The sequence below is a fragment of the Oncorhynchus keta genome, chromosome 34, assembly GCF_023373465.1.
Source record: "Oncorhynchus keta strain PuntledgeMale-10-30-2019 chromosome 34, Oket_V2, whole genome shotgun sequence".
NCBI lineage: Eukaryota > Metazoa > Chordata > Actinopteri > Salmoniformes > Salmonidae > Oncorhynchus > Oncorhynchus keta.
Window position 1 is genome coordinate 2,605,872 of NC_068454.1, and position 14,615 is coordinate 2,620,486.

The 14,615-nt window shown below is 46.6% G+C and overlaps 1 pseudogene; it reads right to left on the reverse strand.

Annotated features, from left to right (window-relative positions):
* LOC127906095 (indian hedgehog B protein-like) overlaps positions 1-10,490 on the reverse strand; it is a 98,925-nt pseudogene extending 88,435 nt beyond the window's left edge.
* Between the last annotated feature and the right edge of the window lie 4,125 nt (positions 10,491-14,615).

Consider the following 14,615-nt stretch of genomic DNA (forward strand, 5'->3'; position numbering starts at 1 on the left):
ATCCAGTGTCTATGATACCTTAGACCAACACGTACATCCAGTGTCTATGATACCTTAGACCAACACGTACATCCAGTGTCTATGATACCTTAGACCAACACGTACATCCAGTGTCTATGATACCTTAGACCAACACGTACATCCAGTGTCTATGATACCTTAGACCAACACGTACATCCAGTGTCTATGATACCTTAGTCAACACGTATATGATACCTTAGACCAACACGTACATCCAGTGTCTATGATACCTTAGACCAACACGTACATCCAGTGTCTATGATACCTTAGACCAACACGTACATCCAGTGTCTATGATACCTTAGTCAACACGTACATCCAGTGTCTATGATACCTTAGTCAACACGTATATGATACCTTAGACCAACACGTACATCCAGTGTCTATGATACCTTAGACCAACGCGTACATTCCATGATTGTTTCCTGTTTAACATTCAGGGAAACACCAAGACCTTTTCGATTGAGGTCAACATTATAGCTTTTGGAGACTTGAAGGGGTCTCTGTCAATACACACCCACGTAGACAGTTATGTTGCACACAAGCATGTGTAAGCACACACACACACACACACACACACACACACACACACACACACACACACACACACACACACACACACACACACACACACACACACACACACACACACACACACACACACACACACACTCTTAATTTAAACACATACTCCTTGAAAAAAAAAAACCTTCCACTGAAACATTGACAACCTATCTCTCCTTTTCAACTTTAACTTTGCTCAAAACAATTTGGGGCAAATGCATTACCAGCTTAATGAGTAACCCAATGATTAAATCTCAACTTCCACTGAAATGAGTCAGAAAGTCTCTCTGTTCTCTAGTCACAGAACAGGTAAAGGCGGTATTCCAAGTGGTACCCTATTCCCTACACGGATCAGGGACAAAAAAAATAGTGCACTCTGTAGGAATACCATTTGCACGCAGCCTAAGACACTCAAATGGCAGTTTCAAGTCTTCACTGGGTCAAAACACTAATATTTGGGAACGGTTAAGTACCAAGGCCAAGTGATAAGAGTTGATTAGATTAGATATTTGAGAAAGGTGAGCAAGGAGACCAGGGAGATCACGGAGGACTGAGGGAAACCACGACAAAGGGAGGGGAGGGGGCAAACAGAGAAAGTTAATCAGTTAACTGTCACCGGCTCTTAGAGTGGGGCCTCTCTCCTCCTCTAACCTCTCTGACCTACTGTAAACTGCTTCAGACAACTACTCCGGGTTTCAAACTTAAGAGGTTTGTGAAAAACAAGACAATCAATCCACACAGACAAACAAAATATTCAGAGAGTATCATCACAATTATCATCTCAGAGAAAATCCTGATTTGCGTGTATCTTCTGGGATCCTCAACAGATCACAGATCCTCTACTTGACAAGATAACCCCATCCCTCCCCCCTTATTTGGGCAACTTTTGAGCATTTGTATGTTATCTGAGTTTAATATCTCTAAAATAAGTTTTAAGATGAGACTTTTGTCCTGTAAAGATGAGACGTTGAGAGTTTATTTTATTAATAAACACAGCTTTGATGTCATACAAGAAAACTTCATGAATATTTACAATGTCAACAGTTATTATCGCTATGTCACAAGGACGACATGCTGTTACACCCTGGGTTCTATACATCTCAATCACCGCCTTCTTTCTCCGTGAAGACAACATGAACCTATTTCCCCGCAGGAAACTAAAAAGATTTGGGTCCTAAGATCCTCAAAAGGTTTTACAGAGGACCTCCCGGGTGGCGCAGTGGTCCAAGGCGCCTGCATCGCAGTGCTAGCTGTGCAACCAGAGACTCTGGGTTCGATCGCAGGCTCTGTCGCAGCCGGCCGCGACCGGGAGGTCCGTGGGGCGACGCACAATTGGACTAGCGTCGTCCGGGTTAGGGGATGGTTTGGCCGGTAAGGATATCCTTGTCTCATCGCGCACCAGCGACTCCTGTGGCGGCCCGGGCGCAGTACACGCTAACCAGGTCGTCAGGTGCACAGTGTTTCATGGCTCTCGACCTTCGTCTCTCCCGAGCCCGCACGGGAGTTGCAGCGATGAGACAAGATAGTAACTACTACCAATTGGATACCACGAAATTGGGGAGAAAAGGGGGTCAAATTTCAAAAGAAAAAAATGTTTTTACAGAGCATCCTGACGGGTTGTATCACTGCTCAGCCTCCGACCGCAAGGAACTACAGAGGGTAGTGGGTTTGGCCCAGTACATCACTGGGCCAAGCTTCCTGCCATCCAGGACCTCGACACCAAGGAACTACAGAGGGTACGTAGTACGTCCCAGTACCACACCGGGCCAAGCTTCCTGCCATCCAGGACCTCGACACCAAGGAACTACAGAGGGTAATGCATGCGCCCCAGTACCACACCGGGCCAAGCTTCCTGCCATCCAGGACCTCGACACCAAGGAACTACAGAGGGTACGTAGTGCGGCCCAGTACCACACCGGGCCAAGCTTCCTGCCATCCAGGACCTCGACACCAAGGAACTACAGAGGGTACGTAGTGCGGCCCAGTACCACACCGGGCCAAGCTTCCTGCCATCCAGGACCTCGACACCAAGGAACTACAGAGGGTACGTAGTGCGGCCCAGTACCACACCGGGCCAAGCTTCCTGCCATCCAGGACCTCGACACCAAGGAACTACAGAGGGTAGTGCGGCCCAGTACCACACTGGGCCAAGCTTCCTGCCATCCAGGACCTCGACACCAAGGAACTACAGAGGGTACGTAGTACGGCCCAGTACCACACCGGGCCAAGTTTCCTGCCATCCAGGACCTCTACACCAAGGAACTACAGAGGGTAGTACGGCCCAGTACCACACCGGGCCAAGCTTCCTGCCATCCAGGACCTCTACACCAAGGAACTACAGAGGGTAGTAGTACGGCCCAGTACCACACCGGGCCAAGCTTCCTGCCATCCAGGACCTCTACACCAAGGAACTACAGAGGGCAACGTAGCACGGCCCAGTACCACACCGGGCCAAGCTTCCTGCCATCCAGGACCTATACACCAAGGAACTACAGAGGGTACGTAGCACGTCCCAGTACCACACCGGCCAAGCTTCCTGCCATCCAGGACCTCTACACCAAGGAACTACAGAGGGTAAGTAGTACGGCCAAGTACCACACCGGGCCAAGCTTCCTGCCATCCAGGACCTCTACACCAAGGAACCCAGAGGCAATGTAGTATCGCCCAGTACCACACCGGGCCAAGCTTCCTGTCATCCAGGACCTCTACACCAAGGAACCACAGAGGGTAATGCATGCGGCCCAGTACATCACCGGGCATCCATGACGTCTATACCAGGACCTCGTACCAAAACACTCGTGAGACAAAATGTGCTCTTCACATTTCCATTTTTTAAAATTTGATTTTACCCCTTTTCACCCCAATTTCACGGTATCCAATTATTAGTAGTTACTATCTTGTCTCATCGCTACAACTCCCGCACAGGCTCGGGAGAGATGAAGATCGGCCCTAGAAATTGTCAAAGACCCCAGCCACCGTAGTCATAGACTGTTCTCTCTGCTGAATTGTTGGTTAAGGGCTTGTAAGTAAACATTTCACCTGTTGCATACGGGCGCATGTGACAAATACAATTTGTATTGGTCTGATTTGTCCTGAACAGAATGATCGCTATTTGATCCACAGTTAGAAGGATGACACGCGTCATACTCTGGGTCGGGTTAAACATTGGATTAATTAACAACAACAAAAAAAAATGTAAGACGTGTCTTCATTGTAATTATTGTGCCGCTCTGCACACACAAGCTTGTTAACTCTGGTCCTATGTTAAGAAGTTGTAACTCTGGTCCTACAGCCAAGAAGTTGTATCTCTGGTCCTACAGTTAAGAAGTTGTAACTCTGGTCCTACAGTTAAGAAGTTGTATCTCTGGTCCTATGTTAAGAAGTTGTAACTCTGGTCCTATGTTAAGTTGTAACTCTGGTCCTACAGTTAAGAAGTTGTAACTCTGGTCCTATGTTAAGAAGTTGTAACTCTGGTCCTACAGTTACTAAGTTGTAACTCTGGTCCTACAGTTAAGAAGTTGTATCTCTGGTCCTATGTTACAGTTGTAACTCTGGTCCTATGTTAAGAAGTTGTATCTCTGGTCCTATGTTAAGAAGTTGTAACTCTGGTCCTACAGTTAAGAAGTTGTAACTCTGGTCCTATGTTAAGTAGTTGTAACTCTGGTCCTATGTTAAGAAGTTGTAACTCTGGTCCTACAGTTAAGAAGTTGTATCTCTGGTCCTATGTTAAGAAGTTGTAACTCTGGTCCTATGTTAAGAAGTTGTAACTCTGGTCCTACAGTTAAGAAGTTGTAACTCTGGTCCTACAGTTAAGAAGTTGTATCTCTGGTCCTATGTTAAGAAGTTGTAACTCTGGTCCTATGTTAAGAAGTTGTATCTCTGGTCCTACATTAAGAAGTTGTGGTCCTATGTTAAGAAGTTGCATCTCTGGTCCTATGTTAAGAAGTTGTAACTCTGGTCCTATGTTAGTAGTTGTAACTCTGGTCCTATGTTAAGAAGTTGTAACTCTGGTCCTATGTTAAGAAGTTGTAACTCTGGTCCTATGTTAAGAAGTTGTAACTCTGGTCCTATGTTAAGAAGTTGTAACTCTGGTCCTATGTTAAGTTACAGTTGTAACTTTGGTCCTATGTTACAGTTGTATCTCTGGTCCTACAGTTAAGATGTTGTAACTCTGGTCCTATGTTAAGTAGTTGTAACTCTGGTCCTATGTTAAGAAGTTGTAACGCTGGTCCTATGTTAAGTAGTTGTAACTCTGGTCCTATGTTAAGAAGTTGTAACTCTGGTCCTATGTTAAGTAGTTGTAACTCTGGTCCTATGTTAAGAAGTTGTAACTCTGGTCCTATGTTAAGAAGTTGTAACTCTGGTCCTACAGTTAAGAAGTTGTAACTCTGGTCCTACAGTTAAGAAGTTGTAACTCTGGTCCTATGTTAAGAAGTTGTAACTCTGGTCCTACAGTTAAGAAGTTGTAACTCTGGTCCTATGTTAAGTAGTTGTAACTCTGGTCCTATGTTAAGAAGTTGTAACTCTGGTCCTATGTTAAGAAGTTGTATCTCTGGTCCTACAGTTAAGTAGTTGTAACTCTGGTCCTACAGTTAAGAAGTTGTAACTCTGGTCCTATGTTAAGAAGTTGTATCTCTGGTCCTACAGTTAAGAAGTTGTAACTCTGGTCCTATGTTAAGTAGTTGTAACTCTGGTCCTATGTTAAGTAGTTGTAACTCTGGGCCTACAGTTAAGAAGTTGTAACTCTGGTCCTACAGTTAAGAAGTTGTAACTCTGGTCCTATGTTAAGTAGTTGTAACTCTGGTCCTACAGTTAAGAAGTTGTAACTCTGGTCCTACAGTTAAGAAGTTGTATCTCTGGTCCTATGTTAAGTAGTTGTTATCTCTGGTCCTACAGTTAAGAAGTTGTAACTCTGGTCCTATGTTAAGAAGTTGTAACTCTGGTCCTATGTTAAGAAGTTGTTATCTCTGGTCCTACAGTTAAGAAGTTGTAACTCTGGTCCTATGTTAAGAAGTTGTAACTCTGGTCCTACAGTTAAGAAGTTGTAACTCTGGTCCAACTCAAGGAAGGTCAAAGATATTCAACGTTCCATCATAAAAGGCGCTCCTCTGTCGGCATACAGGGCTTTCAGAAAGTATTCATACCCCTTGTAGCTACAGGGCTTTCAGAAAGTATTCATACCCCTTGTAGCTACAGGGCTTTCAGAAAGTATTCATACCCCTCGTAGCTACAGGGCTTTGAGAAAGTATTCATACCCTTGTAGCTACAGGGCTTTCAGAAAGTATTCATAACCCTTTGTAGCTACAGGGCTTTCAGAAAGTATTCATACCCTTGTAGCTACAGGGCTTTCAGAAAGTATTCATACCCTTGTAGCTACAGGGCTTTCAGAAAGTATTCATACCCCTTGTAGCTACAGGGCTTTCAGAAAGTATTCATACCCCTTGTAGCTACAGGGCTTTCAGAAGGTATTCGAACCCCTTGTAGCTACAGGGCCTTCAGAAGGTATTCAAACCCCTTGTAGCTACAGGGCTTTCAGAAAGTATTCACACCCCTTGTAGCTACAGGGCTTTCAGAAGGTATTCAAACCCCTTGTAGCTACAGGGCTTTCAGAAAGTATTCAAACCCCTTGTAGCTACAGGGCTTTCAGAAAGTAGGTGGCAAACAAACGTCTATCTATTGTCGCAGTGACATTATATTGAAATAGATACTTGCATAATGGAGTCTTTTGTCAAGACATGTAGCTAGCTAGCTAATCGATGAACCATAATCCCAACTCATGATGTTACTACCCTGCATGAATCTGCAGGCACTGTAGCTAACCAACATCTGAAAATATTACTAGCTAGACTATCTTCTCTGTATGCCACGGTTGCCCTTTAGTTTGAAGATGTAATCCGGAGAAAGGTGTTTTCTCTATATCATACTCGAATTCAACTCATTTCAAAACTCAGTCCTCCAGAAAGTGGAGAGCAACACGTATGCAGTTTTACTACGTGATACTTTAGACAGGATAACATACACATACGGACCAGCTCAAATAGCTCAAACTCCTGCTATACGGCAGACCAATCCAAACTCATCTCTCGGCATGTCCAGCCCACTCATTATCTCAGCCAATCATGGCTAGGGGAAAGGTTGTTAAATTTTTCTGTGGCTAAACCAACTAGTCTCTTAATTTAACTATGTTATTCGTGTTTACAAATGACATACAAGTTTGTTATTCAGGCACATGAAAGTTCACATGTTCGAGAAGGCATTTCTGCCCCCCAAAAAACACATTTTCATTAATAAATGAATAAATAAAAGTTCACACTGCTGTCCTCCCCTGTCCTCCCCTGACACTGAAGGGCTATAACGTTGGTAGTGGGCTCTACAACCTCTCAACCACGGTCACCCAATCAACAAAAAGGTTATAACATCACCACTACATTTAGCCTGCCGAATTCTAGTCTCTCACCAACAGACAGAAACCATCTCTGAACGAGCCAGAGCGGTCTGAGACTTCAATCACATATACTGCATGTTGCCACACAAGGTGGATCACTTATATGATACAGGACTGCGTTCTGTGTGCGTCATCCCATCACCCTACCTGATTTGACACTGCAGTGCACGTGGGCCTTGGACTCGTAATAGACCCAGTCGAAGCCAGCCTCCACAGCCAGGCGAGCCAGCATGGCGTACTTGTTCCTGTCCCGGTCAGACGTGGTGATGTCCACCGCTCTTCCCTCATAATGGAGGGAGTCCTCTGAGTGGTGCCCGTCCTCGTCCCATCCTTCTGTCACTCTCAGCGTCACCCCAGGCCACATGTTCATCACAGAGATGGCCAAGGAGTTCAGCTTGTCTTTACAACGCTGGGGGAGAGAGAGGAGAGAGAGGGATGACTAACAACGCTGGGGGAGAGAGGGGAGAGAGAGGAGAGAGAGGAGAGAGAGGGATGACTAACAACGCTGGGGGAGAGAGGGGAGAGAGAGGAGAGAGAGGAGAGAGAGGGATGACTAACAATGCTGGGGGAGAGAGAGCAGAGAGAGGAGAGAGGGATGACTAACAACGCTGGGGGAGAGAGAGGAGAGAGAGGGATGACTAACAACGCTGGGGGAGAGAGGGGAGAGAGAGGAGAGAGAGGGATGACTAACAACGCTGGGGGAGAGAGGGGAGAGAGAGGAGAGAGAGGAGAGAGAGGGATGACTAACAACACTGGGGGAGAGAGAGCAGAGAGAGGGATGACTAACAACGCTGGGGGAGAGAGAGGAGAGAGAGGAGAGAGAGGGATTACTAACAACGCTGGGGGAGAGAGAGGAGAGAGAGGGATGACTAACAACGCTGGGGGAGAGAGAGGAGAGAGAGGAGAGAGAGGGATGACTAACAACACTGGGGGAGAGAGAGGAGAGGGAGGAGAGAGAGGGATGACTAACAACGCTGGGGGAGAGAGAGGAGAGAGAGGGATGACTAACAACGCTGGGGGAGAGAGAGGAGAGAGAGGAGAGAAAGGGATGACTAACAACGCTGGGGAAGAGAGAGGAGAGAGAGGGATGACTAACAACGCTGGGGGAGAGAGAGGAGAGAGAGGAGAGAAAGGGATGACTAACAACGCTGGGGGAGAGAGAGGAGAGAGAGGAGAAAGGGATGACTAACAACGCTGGGGGAGAGAGAGGAGAGAGAGGGATGACTAACAACGCTGGAGAGAGAGAGAGATATATTTATGCTTATTTATTTTATCTTGTGTCCTTTAACTATTTGTACATTGATATATATATATATATATATATATATATATATATATATATATATATATATATATATATGTGACATTTGTAATGTCTTTACTGTTTTGAAACTTCTGTACGTGTAATGTTTACTGTTCACTTTGTATGTTGTCTACCTCACTTGCTTTGGCAATGTTAACACATGTTTCCCATGCCAATAAAGCCCTTGAATTGAATTGAATTGAGAGGGATGAATAACAACGCTGGGGAAAGAGAGAGAGAGAGAGAGAGAGAGAGAGAGAGAGAGAGAGAGAGAGAGAGAGAGAGAGAGAGAGAGAGAGAGAGAGAGAGAAGAGATGAGAGAGAGGAGAGAGAGAGAGAGAGAGGGATGACTAACAACGCTGGGGAAGAGAGAGGAGAGAGAGGAATGACTAACAACGCTGGGGAAGAGAGAGAGAGAGAGAGACAGAGAGAGAGAGAAGAGAGGATAGAGAGAGAGAGAGAGAGGAATGACTAACAACGCTGGGGAAGAGAGAGAGAGAGAGAGACAGAGAGAGAGAGAAGAGAGGATAGAGAGAGAGAGGGATGACTAACAACGATGGGGAAGAGAGAGAGAGAGAGAGACAGAGAGAGAGAGAAGAGAGGATAGAGAGAGAGAGGAATGACTAACATAATGGGATATTAGAGTAAGAGTCAATGGTTGTCATGGAACCACAGAAGAACCAGATGATAACAAACAGACATGATGGTTATGACAGAGAAAAATGAGAGCATAGAAATCAACATTTACACAGAACAAAACCATGTAGAACAAAAACCTGTAAGCATTGGTAGGACTAAGCATGTAGGCATAAATATGAGCGAATTACAACGTAAAAGACTTGAGAAAACATAGTAGAGGAAGAACAAATGAAATTATATAAATTAAAACGTAATCATGTATAATGAAATATATACATTACATGTAATACAACGATGAATGAACATCTCTGAGGGAAACAACTAAATACAAAGACTATATATCCTAAACACATAAAGGCTATTGAGTTTTTCGCTACACCCGCAATAACATCTGCTAAATATGTGTACGTGACAAGTACAATTTGATTTGATCGGGGATGTTATCACAATTGGTCAAAGTGCCGTAGACATGTTGGCTATAAACATGTTTACGCTTTGCACAAGAGGTGCTATGATACTGTATGTTTGCCTCCCAATAAAAATACAGATAACTATTGCCATGATATGTCTTGTGTTTCTTCGTGGTCTTGTTTTTTAGAAGAGATCAGAGGTTTCGCTGAACAAGTCTGCAAATAAACCGGAGAGCTATTCAAACATAATCCATGCGTAATGGTAGGTGCGTAATTTCACTCTCCGTTCAAAATGTGTAACAAGAGCATTTGAAGGGTTAATTCGCAAACGTTTTGAAATAGATGTGAACATGTCATGATCAATAAAAATTAAACCGGTTATCAATTCATATAAATTCGCGCCATTTGTATTTTGCTGATGTCCACTTGCATGTGTAGTCTAATTTAGCTCCCAAACAGGAGACAAGTTAGTCTAAAATAAGGTTAGTTACAGTGTTGCAATATAACCTACATTTAGAGGAGGTAGACTAGTTATAGCCTAGCCTATTATTGCATAATTGACGTGTAGGCTAGTCTAATTTTGAACGGTCAACAGAAATCAATTGAACCAAAACATAGATGAAAGTGCTGGGGAAAAATAAAGTTTTGAAGTAAAAGTTTTTAAACATTTAACAAAGTACAAACCAGATCTAAAAACGAACGATCAACAAACAGCGTGTCTAATGTGACTATCGGGTCACCTTGCTACCGCTGTCAAACTGGGATAAAAACCACATCAGATGACGTTTTAAAACCCCATTCCTGCTTCTCACCTGGGTCATAAGTCGATCGGCAGCCGTATTCTCCTCATCTTTAAATATAATATCAGGGTTATAGTTGGGAGTGAGTTCTTTGAACCGTTCTGAGTTTCTCGTTATTTTGCCTTCATGTCTGCCACTGCCGCCCAGTGTTTTCTCGGCAACGTTTGGGCTGAACTGCTTATAAGAGAGGGGTGAGCTTCTTCGGCGGACGTCTCTTGCCATATCCTCCCCGGCCCACAGCCCTCCGTTACAGGTGCGAGCAGCAGGGTGCACCCCATGAAGAGGCCCACAAGCACGGAGCGACGCATCCCACCCAGACCGGCCGGGTTGGCACTGGCACTCCGACGCGGAGTGGTAAGGTGGCACAGGTCGCCGTGGTGTCTCAAGCTACCCTCTCCCTCTGGATACGTCTTGTTCCCCCCACGGGGTAAGGGATGGGAGGGGGGAGGCGGTAGAGGACCGAATCTTTAATATTGTATCGGTCTAATCCACGACATCATACTTGTGCACAGCATCTGTCCATAAAAGCCCCCCCAAAAATACAACAATTTTAACCGAATGCGTTTTATGGTACCAGCAGCGGGGTAAAAGTTCGATGTCTCTGTCGTCTGCGTCCGGTGTGTCCAAACGCTGCGGCGTAACCGTAACGTCTTTCTTCCAGTCGGGACCCAATAGATATGGGCATGGAGTTGTAAAGTATGTTTATTTAAACAAACAGGTTCAAAGTCGATATTCTGTTGTGACCTGTGGTCGCAGATTGTCTTCTTGGTGCTGTGGTTTGCCACTGAGGAACTGTCAATGTCAAACGAGGAGGAACACTACTGGTTCTGCCATTTGTCCTTCTTGTCCGTTTGTCATGGACTCCAAAAAGGTTCCTTCTCAGTGGCGCAATACTTCCGCTTTGCTTTTCCAATTGCAATTGGGAATTTGAGCGAACCGAGCGATCAGTTGCCACTGGAGACCGCACCCTGCCAGTCCTGCCCTTCTATCCTGCTCTGCCTCTCCGCCCATCGGGTCACTGTAGTGTGGTTGCCAGTGCCACTGCCCCGTCCCCTACACCGCGGCACCACCACAGGTTCTGCCCCCTTATCCTGTCACCTCAGTATGCCCGTCAGGCGCTAACATGCATCACCCGAGACTGGAAAGAGGACAATTCATTGTGTGGAGGAGTTAGCAGTTTCAGTGAATGCATACTTACAGTCTCTCCCCCAAATAGCAACCTATTGCCTACATAGTGCACTACTTTAGACCAGGGCCCTATAGCACCCTATTGCCTATGTAGTGCAGCACTACTTTAGACCAGAGTGCTCCAGTCAAATGCATTGCACTAAGAGATAGACGGAGCCTCTATCTATCCTGACTTCTCTTCCATCAGCTCCTGTCTAGGCTGCCACTGCATTACACACAGCCTTGGGCTGTACCGTGTCACACCGTAAGCATGGCAACCACGGCCAGGACAACTAATTGCATGGGTGATTATTAAACTGGTCAAGATAGTCTGCTAGCCTAGTAATTTGTAATAATTCAGAAAATACTAGTTATACAGTAGCCAAGATATTCTGTACACTCGAATGTGGAACATGACTTGGGTTAACAGACACTGACATGACTTGGGTCAACAGACACTGACATGAGTGGACAAAACATTAGGAACACCTGCTCTTTCCACATAGACTGACCAGGTGAATCCAGGTGAAAACTATGATCCCTTATTGATGTCACCTGTTAAATCCACTTCAATCAGTGTAGATGAAGGGGAGGAGACAGTTTAAATAAATATTTTAAGACTCCAGACAATTGGGACATAGATTGTGTATGTGTACCATTTAGAGGGTGAACGGGCAAGACAAAATATTTAATTGAATTTGAACGGGTACGGAAGGAGGTGTCAGGCACATCGGACTGTGTCAAGAACTGCAACGATGCTGTGTTTTTCACACTCAACAGTTTCCTGTGTGTATCAAGAATGGTCCAACACTCAAAGGTCATCCAGCCAACTTGACACAACTGTGAGAAGCCTTGAAGTCGACATGGACCAGCAGCTCTGTGGAACGCTTTCGACACCTTGTAGAGTCCATGCCCTGGCAAAATGAGGCTGTTCTGAGGAGTGCAACTCAGGGTGTTCTTAATGTTTTGTACACTCAGTGTATTTCAACACTGCATAGAAAACTCTGTGAGCAGTACGCAGGGCGTTCACTATAGGCTACAGCGCATTCCAACTTATCAGGACAAAGTATGTGTGATACCAGAGTGCTTCCTTCCACTTGTCACTGTCAAGTAAACTGCTCTCACAACAACTCTGATCGGCTCAATGCAAATTCTGATTTACAACGACAGTCCTACCCACCCAGGAGTCAAACCCACCCAGGAGCCAAACCCACCCAGGAGCCCTACCCACCCAGGAGCCCTACCCACCCAGGAGTCAAACCCACCCAGGAGCCCTACCCACCCAGGAGCCCTACCCACCCAGGAGCCCTACCCACCCAGGAGCCCTACCCACCCAGGAGCCAAACCCACCCAGGAGCCCTACCCACCCAGGAGCCCTACCCACCCAGGAGTCAAACCCACCCAGGAGCCCTACCCACCCAGGAGCCCTACCCACCCAGGAGCCAAACCCACCCAGGAGCCCTACCCACCCAGGAGCCCTACCCACCCAGGAGCCAAACCCACCCAGGAGCCCTACCCACCCAGGAGCCCTACCCACCCAGGAGCCCTACCCACCCAGGAGCCCTACCCACCCAGGAGCCCTACCCACCCAGGAGCCCTACCCACCCAGGAGCCAAACCCACCCAGGAGCCAAACCCACCCAGGAGCCAATTGTGCACCGCCCGCCGGGACTCCCTTTTCACAGCCGGATGTGACGCAGCCTGGATTCGAACCAGAGACTGTAGTGACGCCTCTTGCGCTGAGATGCAGTGTCTTAGACTGTTGGAGCCCTCTGCTGAGCTCTATGCTGAGCCCTCTGCTGAGCCCTCTGCTGATCCCTCTGCTGAGCCCTCTGCTGAGCTCTATGCTGAGCCCTCTGCTGAGCTCTATACTGAGCTCTATGCGGAGCTCTATGCTGAGCTCTATACTGAGCTCTATGCTGAGCTCTATGCTGAGCTCTATACTGAGCTCTATGCTGAGCTCTATGCTGAGCTCTATACTGAGCTCTATGCTGAGCTCTATACTGAGCCCTCTGCTGAGCTCTATGCTGAGCTCTATGCTGAGCTCTATGCTGAGCTCTATGCTGAGCTCTATGCTGAGCTCTATGCTGAGCTCCTCTGCTGAGCTCTATGCTGAGCTCTATGCTGAGCTCTATGCTGAGCTCTATGCTGAGCCCTCTGCTGAGCTCTATACTGAGCTCTATGCTGAGCTCTATGCTGAGCTCTATGCTGAGCTCTATGCTGAGCTCTATACTGAGCTCTATGCTGAGCTCTATGCTGAGCTCTATACTGAGCTCTATGCTGAGCTCTATACTGAGCCCTCTGCTGAGCTCTATACTGAGCTCTATGCTGAGCTCTATGCTGAGCTCTATGCTGAGCTCTATGCTGAGCTCTATGCTGAGCCCTCTGCTGAGCTCTATGCTGAGCTCTATGCTGAGCTCTATGCTGAGCTCTATACTGAGCCCTCTGCTGAGCTCTATACTGAGCTCTATGCTGAGCTCTATGCTGAGCTCTATGCTGAGCTCTATGCAGAGCTCTATGCTGAGCTCTATGCAGAGCTCTATGCTGAGCTCTATGCTGAGTTTCTATGCAGAGCTCTATGCTGAGCTCTATACTGAGCTCTATACTGAGCTCTATACTGAGCTCTATGCTGAGCTCTATGCTGAGCTCTATGCAGAGCTCTATGCTGAGCTCTATGCTGAGCTCTATGCTGAGCTCTATGCAGAGCTCTATGCTGAGCCCTCTGCTGAGCTCTATGCTGAGCTCTATACTGAGCTCTATGCTGAGCTCTATGCTGAGCTCTATGCTGAGCTCTATACTGAGCCCCCTCTGCTGAGCTCTATGCTGAGCTCTATGCTGAGCTCTATGCTGAGCTCTATGCTGAGCTCTATGCTGAGCTCTATGCTGAGCTCTATGCTGAGCTCTATGCTGAGCTCTATGCTGAGCTCTATGCTGAGCTCTATGCTGAGCTCTATGCTGAGCTCTATGCTGAGCTCTATGCTGAGCTCTATGCTGAGCTCTATGCTGAGCTCTATGCTGAGCTCTATGCTGAGCTCTATGCTGAGCTCTATGCTGAGCTCTATGCTGAGCTCTATGCTGAGCTCTATGCTGAGCTCTATGCTGAGCTCTATGCTGAGTCTATGCTGAGCTCTATGCTGAGCTCTATGCTGAGCTCTATGCTGAGCTCTATACTGAGCTCTCTATGCTGAGCTCTATGCTGAGCTCTATGCTGAGCTCTATGCTGAGCCCTATGCTGAGCTCTATGCTGAGCCCTGCAGCTGCTGAGAA